This window comes from Argiope bruennichi, chromosome 8 (genome assembly GCF_947563725.1).
Source record: "Argiope bruennichi chromosome 8, qqArgBrue1.1, whole genome shotgun sequence".
NCBI classification, from domain to species: domain Eukaryota; kingdom Metazoa; phylum Arthropoda; class Arachnida; order Araneae; family Araneidae; genus Argiope; species Argiope bruennichi.
This window is the reverse complement of record NC_079158.1, coordinates 104,754,741-104,771,836: the sequence shown is the minus strand read 5'-3', so window position 1 is coordinate 104,771,836 and position 17,096 is coordinate 104,754,741.

Here is a 17,096-nt window from a genome sequence, read left to right as displayed (position 1 = left end):
TATCATGTCTGAAATCTAGGGTGTTTCTATCTATCTATCTTAGATAATGAAAATCGTTTCATAAATAATAAAAAGTGTATTTTAATTTTGTGTTTCGATATTAATTTGTTTACTTCCAACACCGTTGTTCAGTCTAGTGACAATGAAATAAATATCATTGATCATAAATTTTTGTTGTTAGGGCATTCAATTTACCGAACGATTGTGATTTTGGAGTGGTAGAACTGGAAATCCGAAAAACCAGTTTCCCCAGGATTACTCTAAAATAATTTCAATCTGAGATGGACTTGCACCACTTTCAAAATCAACATATTTTCAATACTTTTAAGAGCTAAAACTGCTATCTCCAAAATGCTAGAATCTGATTTTTTTTTTACTTTAAATTGTTTACGCATAAAAAAAGACCATAACAAATTTTATCTGTACTTCCATTATCTCCATATTTTTCAAAAATGGATTTGCCCTACTTTCAAAATAAACAGCTCATATTCGAAGTACTAGCGGCAGAACACATGAACAAAATCCTGTTAGAAAACTTTATAATCGGAGATAATTAACAATTTGCATCAAAAAATTATAGATTAAGTTTATTTTCAATTTTTTTATTAATGAAAAAATAGTTATTTAATTAATAAAACATTGAACTTTTTTTATATTTTAGCATTTGTAAACAAAATTTCCTGGACAAACTATTTTCTAAATTATGGAGAAAATCAGGTTTCGGCGTTTTTTAAATCGTCTGTTTCATTTTATTTTTTAACTAAATAACATTTCAGAACAATAGAAGGATTTTGTTAATACTCTAAATAGGCATATACAGTGCCTGTTAAAAGATAGTATGGTAGATATTAAAATGATTATCATATTTTATAAAAAAATTAGATTTTCTATAAAAAATAACGCATGAAAGGCTTTCAATCCTGCCGGGTATATCATTCAGTGGTTGAATAAAAGTGATATTTCGAAATGCGATTCTCTGTATACTACCTTTTTTGAGGTTTATTTAATTTACATCCCTATGAATGATGGATATTAATGTTAATCTTAGATTTTGAATTTTAAACATTTTGTTTAAAAATAAGTGTGTTTTTCCTATTTTTTTCTTGTTTATGTTTAAAGCCTTTACTTCCATTTATTTGAATGGTTCCTAACAATTCAAAAACAAGCAAAGAAGAAAATATTTATGTGTTTTCTTCTCTGCCAGTTTATCAGAATAGAAAAGGACTTTTCTTCAATCATTTCAAGTCTTTTGTTTTTAAAGTTTATTTGCAGTTCAATTTTGTCTTTCTAGATTTTGAGATATTTTTTATTTAACGTTTGGAAGTCTTCTTTGCCCTTTATTTAGGACATGTAAAAAATTACATTTTTCAATGTATTTCTGGCGAACTACTCATCCATTATATACTTTAACAATGCATCAAAAGATTGGAATAAAAATGCAAATGTAAGCCTAAAACTAAGGTTTGAGAATTCTCCTCATACTTACTTTTTCATACATTCTCCTCATACTTACTCACTTTTCGCCTTTTTCGTACGTCGCCTCTATCTCCCTGAACCTCTTACTATTTCCTTTTCCCTATTAACCCATATTTGGCGACTTATTTTCTCGCCTAGTTATCGAGAAGGTGAGTCTCACACTTTAGACAGAAAAATGTGTGAATGGTCTGTTTTCTTCTCTTTTTTTTTCAAAGAATCAGTTGCGATCTGAAATAAAAACAAAATTCAGTCTGAATACTTTTATTTTACATATTCAGCAAATGAGACAAAACGCAATACAATATATATAAATACAAACACAACATAAAATCACTTTTCGCCTTTTTCGTACGTCGCCTCTATCTCCCTGAACCTCTTACTATTTCCTTTTCCCTATTAACCCATATTTGGCGACTTATTTTCTCGCCTAATTATCGAGAAGGTGAGCAAAACATAACAGTGCCTTTCAAAATATTTCGCACAATTTCAAATAAGTAGAAAAATTTTATTTTTTCCATAGCAAGTTTTTTTAAAAAACTTTTTTTTTTCTTACCATTGTGATTCTATACAAACTTTGCACAAGTAACGTATAATATTCTCAGTTCCAAATTGTGTTATCAGTTAGGATATCTTATCATTGTGTTATCAGTTAGGATATCTTATCGATTTTTTTGTATCTTCCATTAGAAATGACCAGTTTTCATAATAATGAAGTAGATTTTGCAAAATGAGAGCCAATGTAATTTATATTTTCCATTAAAGTTGAAATTGATTTTTTTTCCACAAAAGGAAATTTTATTAACTTTATAAGTGTCATTATAAAGAATGAACCATTCATATAAAAATTCTATGCAATGTCATGATACAATTAACAATAGCATCGCATTACAAAATTAGGAATATTTTCTTTCATTTAAGCCATTAATTTACCTTGTTTCAGTTTTGTAAAAATGGAAGCTTATAATGGATTTGTCACAATTCCCTTATGCGCTGATATAAAACTAGATTATCTTGCGCGATATCAATAATAATACATCTACTATTGCAATTATATATTAACATTACATAGTTTAATAATGAGTCAATTAAAAATGTTACTTAAATTTTGATTTTACCCGAATGTCGCCATCCATTAATAAATTTAAAAAATGTTTTACAATAAAATTTATATGGATAATAATGAACTATAAATTCAATACTAAAAAGGAGAAAATATCTAAAATAAAATATTCTTTCTTATTAACGTATGAATGTATATTATGAAATATTTTATTGAATTTATTTATTTATTATTACTATTCAAAAATATCAAAGTCAAATTCCTCTTTTTGAAATGTTTTTAAATTATATGTTTTATATCATTGAAAAAAACTTAACATTTCATTGAAATCTATGCACTCTTTTCAACTTTAGAAAACATTCCTATCAATTCTATCCTCTTTAAAAATATATGACAGACTTCAGAAAGTATAATTTAAAAATGCATTTCTATACGAAAAATCTTTTAGTTCTAAAACATTTTACAATTCACATTCATATCTGAAAACATGGCTCTTTTTCATCTTTTTTTTTTAAACAAGGAACATTGAGATATACTTGCTTTTATGAAAGCTCGTTTCGACAATTGGAGCGAAGCTTCCATTTTTGTGAAAATAAAAATAAAATAGCATTTTACTCTTTCTTTTTACCTGCGAGAATAAAATGTCATCGTGAATTCCATAATATACATGTATGCATGTAGAATGCTATTTATCTCTAACTGGCTCGCAATTCGAATGTTGCTAAAATCTGTTTGTTTCTGACTTTATCTTCGATTTCGGTTCCAAGCTGGGTAATATATGCTTTACTGCTGAAGAGGTCTCAGACGTTTCTACCAAAGAAATGGCATCAGTGAGAGAAAGAGAAGAGGAAAAAAAATCGTTTTCAAATTCGCTTATTTTTCGTTTTATTTAATATCTTTAGATTTTTGCATTCGTTGATTTGAAATCATTTCGAGAATATTCAAATCATAATAAAATGACGCATTCAGTTGTATTTGAAGGATTCAATATTCGAATAATGTGGATGTATGATTTAATTCTTGGTTTCCAACACAGAAGTTCGTTTTGAAACTATTTTATATTAAATTTCCAAATAGGATTCTCTGTTCTCATTCAGAAAGCAAATCAAGTTTATAGAAATGCATACGAGGCTACAAGGTCTTTATATTATTGAGGCAGGGAACGTTTTAATAGTTGATGTTTTTTTATATATATATTTATTTACAATTTCTAATAGTAGACTTTCCTCAGTGTTTGTGAATATTATTATTTTGAAAATCGGTAAAGAAACATATTAGTACTCTGGAACTTCTTTTTAAAACTAGGCCTGTAATCAGAGGTACCATCACACTTTGTAATTTAGTTATTTTTAAAGAAACAATGAATTTTTGTGGCGTGGTATATTGCTGGTTTGTGGATGCTAGAAAAGCTGTTTACAAATGTCTTTGAAATCGCTAATATTTTTTTGAATTTTCTTGATCAATAGTAGATCATGATTTCAAGAAAGAGTAGATAAATGAAAATGAAAGAAATCTGGAATAGATGTGAGAAGTGGTTTGTAAGTATAAATAGAGTCAAGAGATCGATACTGTGTACAGTAATGCGTACAATACTGTGTACAGTAATGCGTACACTGCTGTGTAAGATCGATACTGTGTACAATATAAAAAATAGAAAAAAAATGCAAATGAAGATCATCACATAGCATATCCAAGCTGAATCTAAGACATATATTATCACAGACTGGTTTAAATTTTAAGGAATCAATACGATGATATTTAATTGACATGTATTACTTGCAATAAATTAAAATGCAGCCTATTGTAGCTTTATACAAGTAAAAGTGATCGACCAGAATATCTTGTACTAAGCAATATGGATTTTACCACAAATTGATTTTAATTGGAAATAACCAACCAAGCGACCTCTGGCAAGGCAAAAATCAACGAAAGTAGCTTTTATGGATTAAAAAACGCATATATTGATGATACTGCCGCATTGAAAAGACGCAGTCGACTCTCCATGGCCGAATGGCCATAGCACTGGTCTCATAATCAAGAGATCGGAAGTACGAAGCACGCTAGAGGCAATGCGATTCACTGTTTGTGTCTACATTTAATTCCTTGATTTTATGTTTTCCTTTATTTCATGTTCCAGAAAATTCTGAACATTTCTTTAGTTTACCATACAAGTGTTCTGGACTTTTCTTACTGTCTCCAGAAGAGTATTCTGGAACTTTCCCTGCTAGTATAAAAGCAGAAAATCTGTCAGTCACTGTGTTTTGAGTTCTGAGTTCAGAGTTGAGTTAATAAATTGGTTTAGCTCTACTTCTTGTGTGTGTCATTGAGTTCCATACTAAAGTACCTACGTGACAATATTATTTTGATGAGTAGAAAAAATTTTGCTATGTTGACGATGCAGTTTTCTTCTCCGTTTTGCACTTTGCCATGAAATTCATTTTGCTATATAAAGTATATAAACGAATCAATAAACAATTTACATTTACGCATCCTCATGTCAATAATTAACGTATAGTTAAATTTCGAATGAATGCCTTTTTATCTGTTTTCTCGTTTGTTGGGAAATGCTTCAATGAATAATTTCAAAACACTGTATTGAAAAAATAAAAACTTTTTGAAAGATCAAAATAACACGTTCTACTAAAAATTTAATTAAATTGAAGACATAATTGCTAAATTTCATATAAATTCCATGCGGAATTGCTGTTATAAAAAGAAATTGTCACAAAACATTTGAAATGTTGAAGAATACATTTTTGGGAAGCAAATATTTTTATTCAGAAAATAAATACAACCATATAAATTGAATAAAGTTAGAAAAATGAACTACGATTAAAATTCTATTTTATTTCAAGCAGAAACATCATGTTTAAAATCACTTTTAATACCGTAAAAGAATAAGCATTTATACTTGATTTCTTTTCTCAAATATTCAACATTACTACGAGTTCTTTTGTATACCAAAATGAAAAATTCTGTTACAAAGTAAAGAGATTTATTAATAAACTAAATGTATCTTGTTTCCAATTCTTCATTTGGAAAGTTATTATTTTTCCAAAATGTAAACATTCTATCTTCTCTAATGATTTACCCCGAATTCACTGTTACCGATAAAAAAAATCGTCTGAGAGTTTATACGAACTGATTGATATGAAGAAGAGTGGAGCAAATATCTGTATTCATTTTCTTTACTGATGTAATTAAATAATAAAGGAAAGAATAGCATGTTCAACTTTTCGCACATGATAAAATAAATAAATAAAACAGGAAATGAACATATTCGTCTAAGCATTTATTTTTTTATCGTATTTTGAATGAAATTAAAACCTTATTTTAATCGAGAATGAAATTGGGCATTCTATTTATTTTTCAAAAGAGAAAGATTTTAACGAGATTAATTAAGGAAAGTCATGTTTTTAATCGTAATTTTGGGAAAACGCAGCTTTGTTCTAAATTTTTAACTTATGTAACAATTATTCCATTTCAGACTTTCTAGTTCTTTTTCCTCTTGAACAAACAAAGTGAAACATAGTCAATTATTTTTTATTTCTTGGATTCAGATTTCAGTCGTTAAGAATCAGGAGACTAATGAGTATTTGTTAACTTGGGATGGGATTCGAATTACTTTTTATTTTGTATTTGCTTTATTTAATTTCGATGTAAAATGAGTTCATTTCGGGAAAAAATTATACGAGTCTCATTTAGAAGTTTATTTCGTAGAATTTTGAAAGAGAAATTCATTTCTGTCTGGAAATTTTGAATTTATTTTATTTATGTGACAATCGGTAGATTTAGTTGTATAATTTCCAAACATTTTTAAATTCTGAAATGCAGTTATTTCTGAATTAATTAATGACTTCGTAATAATAGAGACAAACTACTAAAGAGTTTTAATAAATGGTTATATTTCTTTTTCTTTTAAAATGTTCAAACTAATTGCAGAATGAAATTCTGCATTTGTTCATTATGCTTTTGAAACCTGTAAATTATTAGAAAATGTTTTAAGTACAATTTTTTATAACTTAAAATGGAAATTTGTATCGTAATGGATGTACTGTATGATAACTATATTAAAGATCTTAAGATGTACTGTATAGTACTTAAAGATCTTAAAGATGTACTGTATAATTTAACTATATTAAAGATCTTAAATTTGTTATACTATATGATTATTATCTGATAAGGGAAATGAGATTGCATTATTTATTAACATTTATTATTTTTGAACGCATAGGACTTATAAAAGACAAAGCCTCAACTTAAAGTTTGTTGAAAATTGACGACTAAATGTTAGTATGAGGTGATTCTGTAAGGGAGAGGGGATGTTCCTTGAACGTCCATGAATGACACATCAGTGTTTTCAAGATGAGTGCCGGGCCATTGGCAGTCTAAAATGCCAGACAACTCCATACTGGACAAGTTCAATATAAAGGCTCGTTGCCTTTACTGATATGGTCGTAAATCTGCCATATGATCCATTATAGTCGTATCACTGAATCTCTGACCCACCCGATGGCACGTGGACAATAAATACTGAATGACCGGACAGCCTCAACAGCAAGACTGGTGGAGCTATGGTTGAGTTTTAAGAGCCATAACCGGCCACGGTACAACCCTTCCCGTAGGAAGTACGTCCCGTCATCGATGGGAAAAGCTACATCTCCACCTCTTCGTGTGCCTCCAACCACCATGCCGGAAGCATCTCATCCTCGTTTAGAGGTGCCCCCTGGGGGGATATGACCCATTATAGGAAAATCTCGCCTGTGAACGTCAGACGGGAGCTTCTCTTAAACTCTTGTAAAATGAAGAGACGTCAAAAGGCCCCGGATAATCAAAAATAAGGGCAAAGAGGGAAAACTTCGCTGAATGCAAGGCGCGCACTGGCCATGGGAACGGGGTTTTAAGTGGGAGAGTACTTGGGGTAAAGCCTCAGCCTCGATGCCGGTGGAAGCCGTGCTTGAAACACGACTCTGTCGTGTCTGGGGGCATGGTGCACATTAAATATGACGTCCAGACCGAAATACTTTCTTGCCGGTGTGGAGTGTAATTCTGGAGAAAGAGAGCAAGCTCTTGCACTGTCCACGTCATCTGCCCAGAGCACAAAATAATCCTACTGCTGCTTTCAAACGGAAGGCTTCCATAACTAAACCAACACTAACTGTGATAATATTTTCTTGTTGAGTCACAATTTGTACACTGAAAATTAAAATATTTTTTTTTCTTTAAAAAATCCCTTTATTACTTCTATGCGTTTGTAGTGGCTTTACGCTCACATTTTTTTTCTTTATTTCTTGGATCGCTTACTTAGAGAGTTTTTCCCAGTTACATTTTTCATGTTACAAGTCACACTCTAAAAATAAAATATTTTAATTTTTAAAACAGTCCTCTGATTGTAATTAACATTTTTTGTAGTTTTCTAGTTAAAAATACTTTTTTCCCAACCTTTGAGAAGCTCTACTTGGCTCAGTCAAATCCAAGACGTCTTGGATTTGACTTTAACCTATCGCGCTCCTTTCATTTAAATTAAGATTATTAAAGGTTTTCACTACATTCTTCTTGCAGAAAATTAAAGCTCAGATATTCGATTCACGAATCTATTTGCTCATTTTTACTTGCTTTGCATTTCGTCTTTTCTTAGAATACAAACAATGGAGAAGTTAGTGACAGATGATAGATTACTAGTTGAAGACAAACACCGGCTGTACATAAGCGTCGCTCCACTTGTCAGGAATAGATCCTGCCTTTCTTTTTTCAACAGCATGTCCACACGGTTTTTTTCTTTGCTGCAAGAAGGGTCAAAGTAATTTTTTTTCTTCAGCCTCTTCAGGAAATGCTGATATCGACATGCAAACCATTCATCTCTTGACACCTTCTTTTAATGATTAGTTTTTCTTAGGGATACAGAAAAGAAATAAATCAATGTGCATTGATTCTTTTATGTTGACCAAAGTTGTTTCATATTCTTCTGAAAACGAGTATTTAAGTATATGAAATGTTTGGGATATGCATGTGAATTAATGGAGTTGTAGAAATACAATAATTCAGTTTTACAAATTATTTCTCCTACATAATTATATTAAGTAATTCAGACGAATATTTCACGAAATTCGCAATAATATTACTTTGATTTAGCAAATTTATTGTTTCTTTTATTATTTAAATATTTTCTTTGTGAATTAAATATATTTGGTAAAATTATTTTCTTTTTATAGCTTATGCTAACTACATATTTGAAATAACTTATAATACCAAAAAAACTTTTTCTCTAAAAAAACCAAAGAGTTTTTCTTTCAAAGAATATTTTATCGATTTCGACAATTCTTATATCAATTGAAGGCTCAGAATTTCTTAACTCTTTAAAGAGCCATTTTTTTATAGTCATATTATGTTAATTTATATTTAGGCTTGAAATTAGAATAAGAAAGAGGATTCATTTAGCTTATTAGATAAATTTAATTTGATTAATTAATTAATTTGGTTCATTAATAATTAAGTAACAAATCAAGACACATCATTTTGTGTAAGATAAAGAACTCAAGTATCTAAGTTTCTGTCCTTCTAAAGAGATTTGTCAGAACTTATGACAATCTACATAATTCCATACAAAGATTGATAAATTTGGTGGCCAGCATATTTCCCACGGCCCTAGAAAGGGTTAAAACGTTATCGCAAGCTTAACTTCTTTCGCATCATCTTTTACTTTTTGATAAAAATCTCTGAAACTCGTGTTATTAAAATTCCAAATTAAAATTTGGAAAAAAAGGTCACAGATGTAAAAAAATAGTTTTATTTAAATTGAATAATATTTAAGTCTCCAGGAACAAATTAATTTTTTTTTGAATTTTTAAATTTTGAATTTTTTGAAGTTTGAATTTTTTTTTGTTTGTTAAAAACGTAGATTTTGCTTTTAAAATACTAATAAAATGCAAATTTCACTTTTAAGCATAAAAAAATACATTTACATTCCCTGGTGAGTCATAAAATGTAATCGAAGAATTATTTACACATCACAACAATTTTTACTTTTTCTTATACGTAGTATAGAGAAAGTATAGTAATCGTCAAAAAATGGGAACTTGAGATTTTGACGAATCTGCACTTTTTAGACCTCCCAGTGTTCGAAAATGATATTTTTGGAAAATGTCCGCCTGTCTATACATGACAAATATAACTAAAAAACGCTTTGAGTTAAACTATTGAAATCCGGTATATGGTATTTACACCAAATTTCTATATTTCTAGCAAGTTTTGAGCAAATTCTGCTCAGAGGAAGTAAGTCTATCTGTTCGGCTGTTTGAATATAACTTAACATGAAAACTACAAAATAAAAGGTGTTAGATAGATAAAATTCGGTACACATAATTACCCATTGATAATCTAGACACTTATAAGATTTTAAGCCAAATCCGGCAAAGTATTGGCGACTTTGCGACTATCGGTCTGTGCTTTTAGAGATATGTAAACCGATTACTCAAAGTTGCAATGATTTAAATTAATTGAATTCAGCGTCAAATTATTATTTCAATCAGTTGGGGAAAACGCGTCTAAAATATAAATTAGAATTTCGGACGCTATTAATGGCATGCACATATTTACATGACACATATAATGTTTTTTTACTATTCCTTACCATTCTAAAATTTCAATTTTTGTGCTAGAACTTCAGAATTAAAAAATTCTGAATTAAAAAAGTCTAAAGTCTAAATTTCTGAAATAAAAAAAAGGCTTTTCTTAATACGATCTGTACAATAGATTCTCTCTGGGGGCGGGGGGGGGGGTATCCTAGTCACAATCCTCCGCCCCAAGTACTTTGTTGCTTTCTCTTATTTTATTTCATTTGAAAGCTCATGGGGTCAAAATATTTCATCAATGGCCATCCTCCTCCCCATCTTCTATTTTCGAAAATTACTGCGTATTAAATCCCTGACTGAGTCTTGTAGCTTCAACAGGTGGGCGGCTTTTGGCATATCGTATCATAGATAATCATGCTGACAATTCAATATTTATTATGTAAACTCAAAACAACATTCTTAATTTGCTCGTGCTTCATTTACCATGGTCTCAAAAGATGAAAGTAACATATTTATTATTAGATGTTGAGGGAAATAGTTGGTTATTATAAAATTTTTAACTTATATTTAAATTAAATTTGGAGTTCCCATTTTTCAGACAGTTGAATCTTATCTGAAATGTTCATCAATTTATAAATGCTGGAAATCTTTTCTTAGATCATCTTCGTAGAAATTGGGGACATTTAAAAATCGTATAATAAAAGATGACACATTTGCTCTTCAATATTTTGATTTAATATTTATTATTTCTTAATATAAATCTTTATATTTAATATTAATTAATATAATATTTATTAATTCCTAAGAAGAAGACATTTGCATTTCGATTTTTTTTTGTAGTTTATTTTTATCTCCTATCCAAATTGGGTTTTACAAAAATGATGGAAAATGATTTCTTAATATTCAGGAACAAGGCGATATCAAGCTAAAATAAAACATGAGATAAATTCCTGATAATAAACCGCATTGAATTTAATGTACAATTTTAAAATTAGCCGAACTATATGATAAATTCTTACACATCATTGTTTGATTCTAAAATTATTGTTTATAAGAAGAAAGATTGTGAATGTTGAATTTCCCTAGTATATTCCATCATGAGTTATTTTTGTATTTACTATAAAAATTGATGGAAAAATATATGCTTTTCACTTTATAATTTTTGAGAGTTTTACCAAAATAGCGCACGCGTTTTAAAACCAAATTAAAAATCTCTATAATAATGAAACGGGCAAAATTAGTATTTCTTGTTCTGTAGTTATTTATAAAATTTGCTTTTGTGGCAAGAATGCATCAAAGTAAACTAAATAATTGATCAGTGTAATCAATAAATTAAAGAATTATTGTGAAAAAAACCAGAAATGCCGTTGCTGTGAATATTGCGATTTTTTAATGAATATCCTAACCTGGAAGACTTTTTAAAAAATGCTTTAACTTTGAAAATATAAAATGAAAAAATTAGTTATGACAGTCTGATTCGATTAAATTTTTGTGTAGTGGGGCTACGTTAATATAAATTCTTTTTTTATTTATCTCATTAGATTTAAGAAGAAAGAATTAGTTTGGCATTTTAAAAATAAATTGTAACATAGAAGATAAATTTGATGTTATACATAGTTTCAATTGTTTATAAAGTAAAACATCTAGTCGGAGTAACTAAACCCATTCACTGCCATTTACAAGGTATCTTGTAGGAAACTACTGTAAAATTAAGCGTCTGTAAATGTATCGGGAAAGTGAATGGTTTAAATTTATTCGCATATTTCTTTTAATCTTTCTCGGTGAAATTTTGAATAATTTAATTCGATTTATTCTGCGGAAAAAGGATGATTAAAGGTAGTTACACAATTAAAATCTCAATTTTGAAATTTTATGTTCCTAAATCCAATGCCCGCGTGCAAAAAAAAATCATTTGTGATTTTTAATTACATGAAAGAGGAAATATCCAATAACTTTAGAAAACATTTATTGTGCTGTGATATGAAGTGAAGTTATAAAATAATTTAAATATGAAATATGTTAACTATCTTTAATAATTTGGATAAGTTAAAAAATAGTTTAATCAATTTTAGTTTTTTTTTTTAATTTTAAAGCAATGGAAATAATATTAATTCCAAGTTATAAATTCTTGCAGCTTATATAAAAATGAGTTTATTGTTTTCCCTTATATTCATAATTCTTTAAAAAATATTCATTTAACTGAATTTCTAGCTAGTAAAACATGCTATTATTCAAATTTTAGATAACTGTGCTTAATAATTGATTTCAAGCTATTTTAGTGTTAATGATCCAAACTTTGTGCAAGTTTGAAGACGTTTCGAAAAATATTATCTTTAGGGATTCGAAAAGACGTAATTAATCACCGTTGGGTAATTTAATTTCCCGCAGGATTAATCAAAACTATCGTCATCTGATAATCTTCTTTAATAAATTAATGATAGAAAGAGCTGTTAAAGATATATATATATATATATATATATATATATATATATATATATATATATATATATATATATATATATATATATATATATATAACGGCTAGGGATTCTAAAATATTTAGAATCAGCCATTTGACGTTACAGTAGCTGCAGTGGATAAAAAAGTCCCCAAAGATTGGGTCTGACAAATAAAAGGTTTAAATCAAACATAGTTTATTAAGAGGGAAAAAAAACGAAACACATGATGAAATATCTATTCATCATTCATTCATTCATTATGCTGAATAACTTATTAATACATGGGCTGTCATTACAGGACCTGAGACAGGCATTTAACCTCTGTCATCACAACAGAGCAGAACAGAAAATCTGAACATGAATCTCTAAAACTAAAAAAACAATTACAAACATAATGGCACGTATTTATACCATGTCTAAAATCTTATATTTGCATATTAGCTACGGTTATCGAGTTGAAATGTTAAAATTATGAAATGTTAGTTAAAATGTTAGATACGATACTGATTAAATAACTATACAATTGATGTCAAGTGAAGTTATTTACCCAAATTAATGACGCACAATAGCAGGTTCAAAATGCTTTGCATCATTTTAGAATAAAGTACGAGATACAAAAGAATTTGTAATTTAAAATTGTGAAATAACCTTAATGCCGAAATTTCCTGACAAGAGCAATTACTAATAATGCTGGATTTATCATATTTGTGTTGAAGTTTCTATTTATTATAAGTAGGCTGTGGTAAAAACATTTTTAAAATATTTTCATTTCATATAGTGATTTTTCTCTAATTAATTATATGGGGATAATTTCTAGTACAATTTATTTGGATAGTTGAAATAGGGATCTTAAATGAAACATATTTAAATTTTTATGGCATTCGGAAATGCGACTACTGCTCAAATTATCAGAAAAGATTTCTTGTGGTGGAATTTTATGTAAACTGACTGAGTAAATAAATTATTCAAATCCGATTTTGAATAAAATATTCTGTATTCTTACCAAATATTTCTTTACTGAATGGAATTATGGAGTTTGTAAGTTATTCCTTTGTAATTTTCTCAAAGATTAAATATTTTACTAGAAATGAAAGGGTTGTTTTAAATTCATTGAAACTTAATTTATAATACAGGTATTAAATATAGGTAATCTTACCAAAAATTACAGATCAGAACTATTAAAAAATTTTAATGGATTTTAGTAAAATTTTAGTGAATTTCTCAGCAGAGATTTGAATCTCGAATCGAGAATCGAAAAATCTGAAAAAGTTGTATTAGCACGATAATGCTTTAGGTTTGATTTATTAATCTTTATTTTATATATAAAATTTAAATTTGAATATTCAACAATATTGTTACGAAATTCCCCGGGGTTCGTTTCTATAGTGGAAGTTATATGGTGTGCAAAACGCTCCATCAGCAGGCGGCAGTAGGAAATAAAACAACGACGTTTATTTCCATGAAGACACACAGGACAGCACAAGGACGACAACTGTATACAGCACAGAAGACGATTATTTTCAGCCGAGACGTGCAGCATGCAACAAGACTCTACTGCAGACAGTAGCGCACAGCTTAGTTCAGCACTAGCTGGATACCGTCGCTGCTCCGCTAATCTCTGGAAGACTAGTTCTTCACGTCGATTCCGACTACCCTCCTCTGTCGCTTCCGACTACGACTACTCTGGCAGCTGCGGCTGCCTCCTTTTATAGGTCTCAGGAGGCGGTGCTAGAAGCCTCTCAACCAATCAGGAACGTTCGAGGTGTATCTCGGTTGCTACTGGACGGATCTGGAAAATTCTCGATGTTTCGGGTATAATCTATTTTGGCGCCAAAGTCGCCAAATTCGTCGCCAAGTCGCCAAATGGTCGCCAAGCTCTGGGACCTCCTATGAAACCAACTATGCTGGGAAGCCGCAGCACAGATTCGTAACAATATATAAATAAATAATATAAAATAATAATAATAAATAACACATATATATATATATATATATATATATATATATATATATATATATATATATATATATATATATATATATATATAAATAATGCAAACATGTACTGTAAATGCAATGCTCAGAAATGAAATGTATTGTTTTTTACTTGAAATATTTTAAAAATGCATTTAATAAAGATAAATTTATGGAAATAAAATTACTGTATCTGAAAATCTTGCTTTTTAAATTTTGAAGTGGAGTAAAAATTATTTCCATGAAAAAATAAATTCAGAATATTTTGATGAAAAATGAATGCTATAAAATTCCAAAGTTTAATCTAATATTTAATCACGGATTTTTCATCTCTTTCTGAAAGGCTTATAAATAAATATTCGGTTAATTGCCTCTAGGATTAATATGATCGAAATATTATAGGATTAATATGATCGATTATAATAATCGAAATAAGAGGCAAAAATACTGTGAAAGATTAAGTACTATCTGGGAATAGGCTTAATGGTATAACGGCGGAATAAAACATGAACTTTAACCCTAGAATGCATGACATTTTATTTCTTTTACAAAAAAATACATGTGTGTTTGAATAGCTGTATATAATTTTGAAAAATTATTACATTTTTTTTATTTTTCTGTAGAAATTTTCACAAAATAATTAAAATGTACCAGTTGGCTACATTATGAATTAAACAATATCCTAGCTGCACAAATCACATTATAACAATTCTTAGGTAAAAAGAAAAGTTCCTTTTTACCAATATATTTTTTACAAGGCAAAAAAAAATAATAATAATATTTTGATAGCATTTTTACTTGTAGAATTGTTCATACAACTGCCATGTTGGTATTTTTTTAAGTTTCCAGCTTAAATATAATTCTAATACCTCTCTTTCCAGGAATCATTCTTTTCTGCAAATATTTATCAAAACGCATTCGAAAAAGGATTTCCAAATACTCACTGTTGCCCTTTAAAACAGCCATGTGAAGCTTATAAATGGAAATAAAAGCATGCAGCCAAAGTGTTACACGATGCATTTCAGGGTTCCAACTATTTAGTCAGCGATCTGCAGATTGGGATTCATTTATTTCTTGCATCAGTTTTAATTATCTTTTTTTTTCTACTTTTTTTCATATTATTCTTCACTTTAAGTGAGTCAATATGTTTATTTTTATTATTATCTTATAATAATAGTTTTCTTCGTTTTCATTATTACTTGAACAAATTTGCAAAAATTGAATCTAAATAGTCATACTTTTGAAAAAAAAAAAATGTCTGTCTTCAGAGGATTAACCCTTTAGCACACGCACGGGGTCTTTTTGACCCCATCATTTCTCTTTCATTTAGACATTCTAGGAAGTTTAAGCCTGTTACTTCTTATACCTTCATGGGAGGGGCGGGAGGCTAGAAGAAAAAATTGGAACAACAGAAAACTATTATTAAACAATGTATCTTATTTTCAAAAGGAGATTTGGGGTCAAACTGATCAATGCATGTACTAAAGTTTCGGATTCTTTCAATGTTTTGGCTATGAATGAGAAGCAAAGATTCAGACATCTTTTCTTTAGATTTCCCACTTATAGACAAAATTATGATAGATCAGATTCATCATATAGAAATAAAATGAAATTTTGGAAATTGATCATGATACAGAATCGGAAGCAATTGCAGATTCTAAATACACTAGAAAATTTGACAGAGTCCATTTCTGCTCGTAAAATTTGTAGCAAATCCTTATATAAAATGCATTTTTTTATAATATGAAGAAATTGTCTTGAAGTTTATATTAACAACTCATTTTATTCTGAATGAAGAATGATAAAAATAATTTTTGAGGATGTATATAAAAATGAAAAATAAAAGTTATAAATTTTTTCAAAGTTGTATGTTTTAGCTGTTTTTTTCAAAAAAATTCAAAGGTAAACGATATGTAAAATATAGATTTTCTTATATTTCCAATATTTCTATACAGGAAAAAAAACTGCTTACATTGAAAATAATAAGTTTTATATAAATGGAATAGGGAAAAAAGGGAATGAGCGCAGAAAAGATATGAAAAAAAAGTAAAGTTCAGTTTCGGTTTTTTATATTAAAAATCACAATTGTATCTTAAATAAGGAAACCAAAAACCAAAACTTACAATAAGGAAACCAAAACTTACAATAAGGAAACCAAAACTTACAATAAGGAAACTAAAACTTACAATAAGGAAACCAAAACTTACAATAAGGAAACTAAAACTTACAATAAGGAAACTAAAACTTACAATAAGGAAACCAAAACTTACCAAGGAAAAACATTTATATATCCTGATTATATTTTAAATTTTACTAATATCCATAAGAAAATGAGCAAGTGCTTGACATTTGGGGATCAAAATGACCTCTTAAGTATGCTAATGTTCAAAAAATGGATGCGTGTGTTGAAGGGTCAAAAAGGCTCAGGCATTCAATCAATAATACAACTAAAAAGTTGTCAAAATAGCGCTATTTAATTTTTATAAAGTTTTAATAGTTACAAATACTTTTTTAGAGAGAATTATGAGCATCTAAGCTACATGCAAAAGGTTTAAT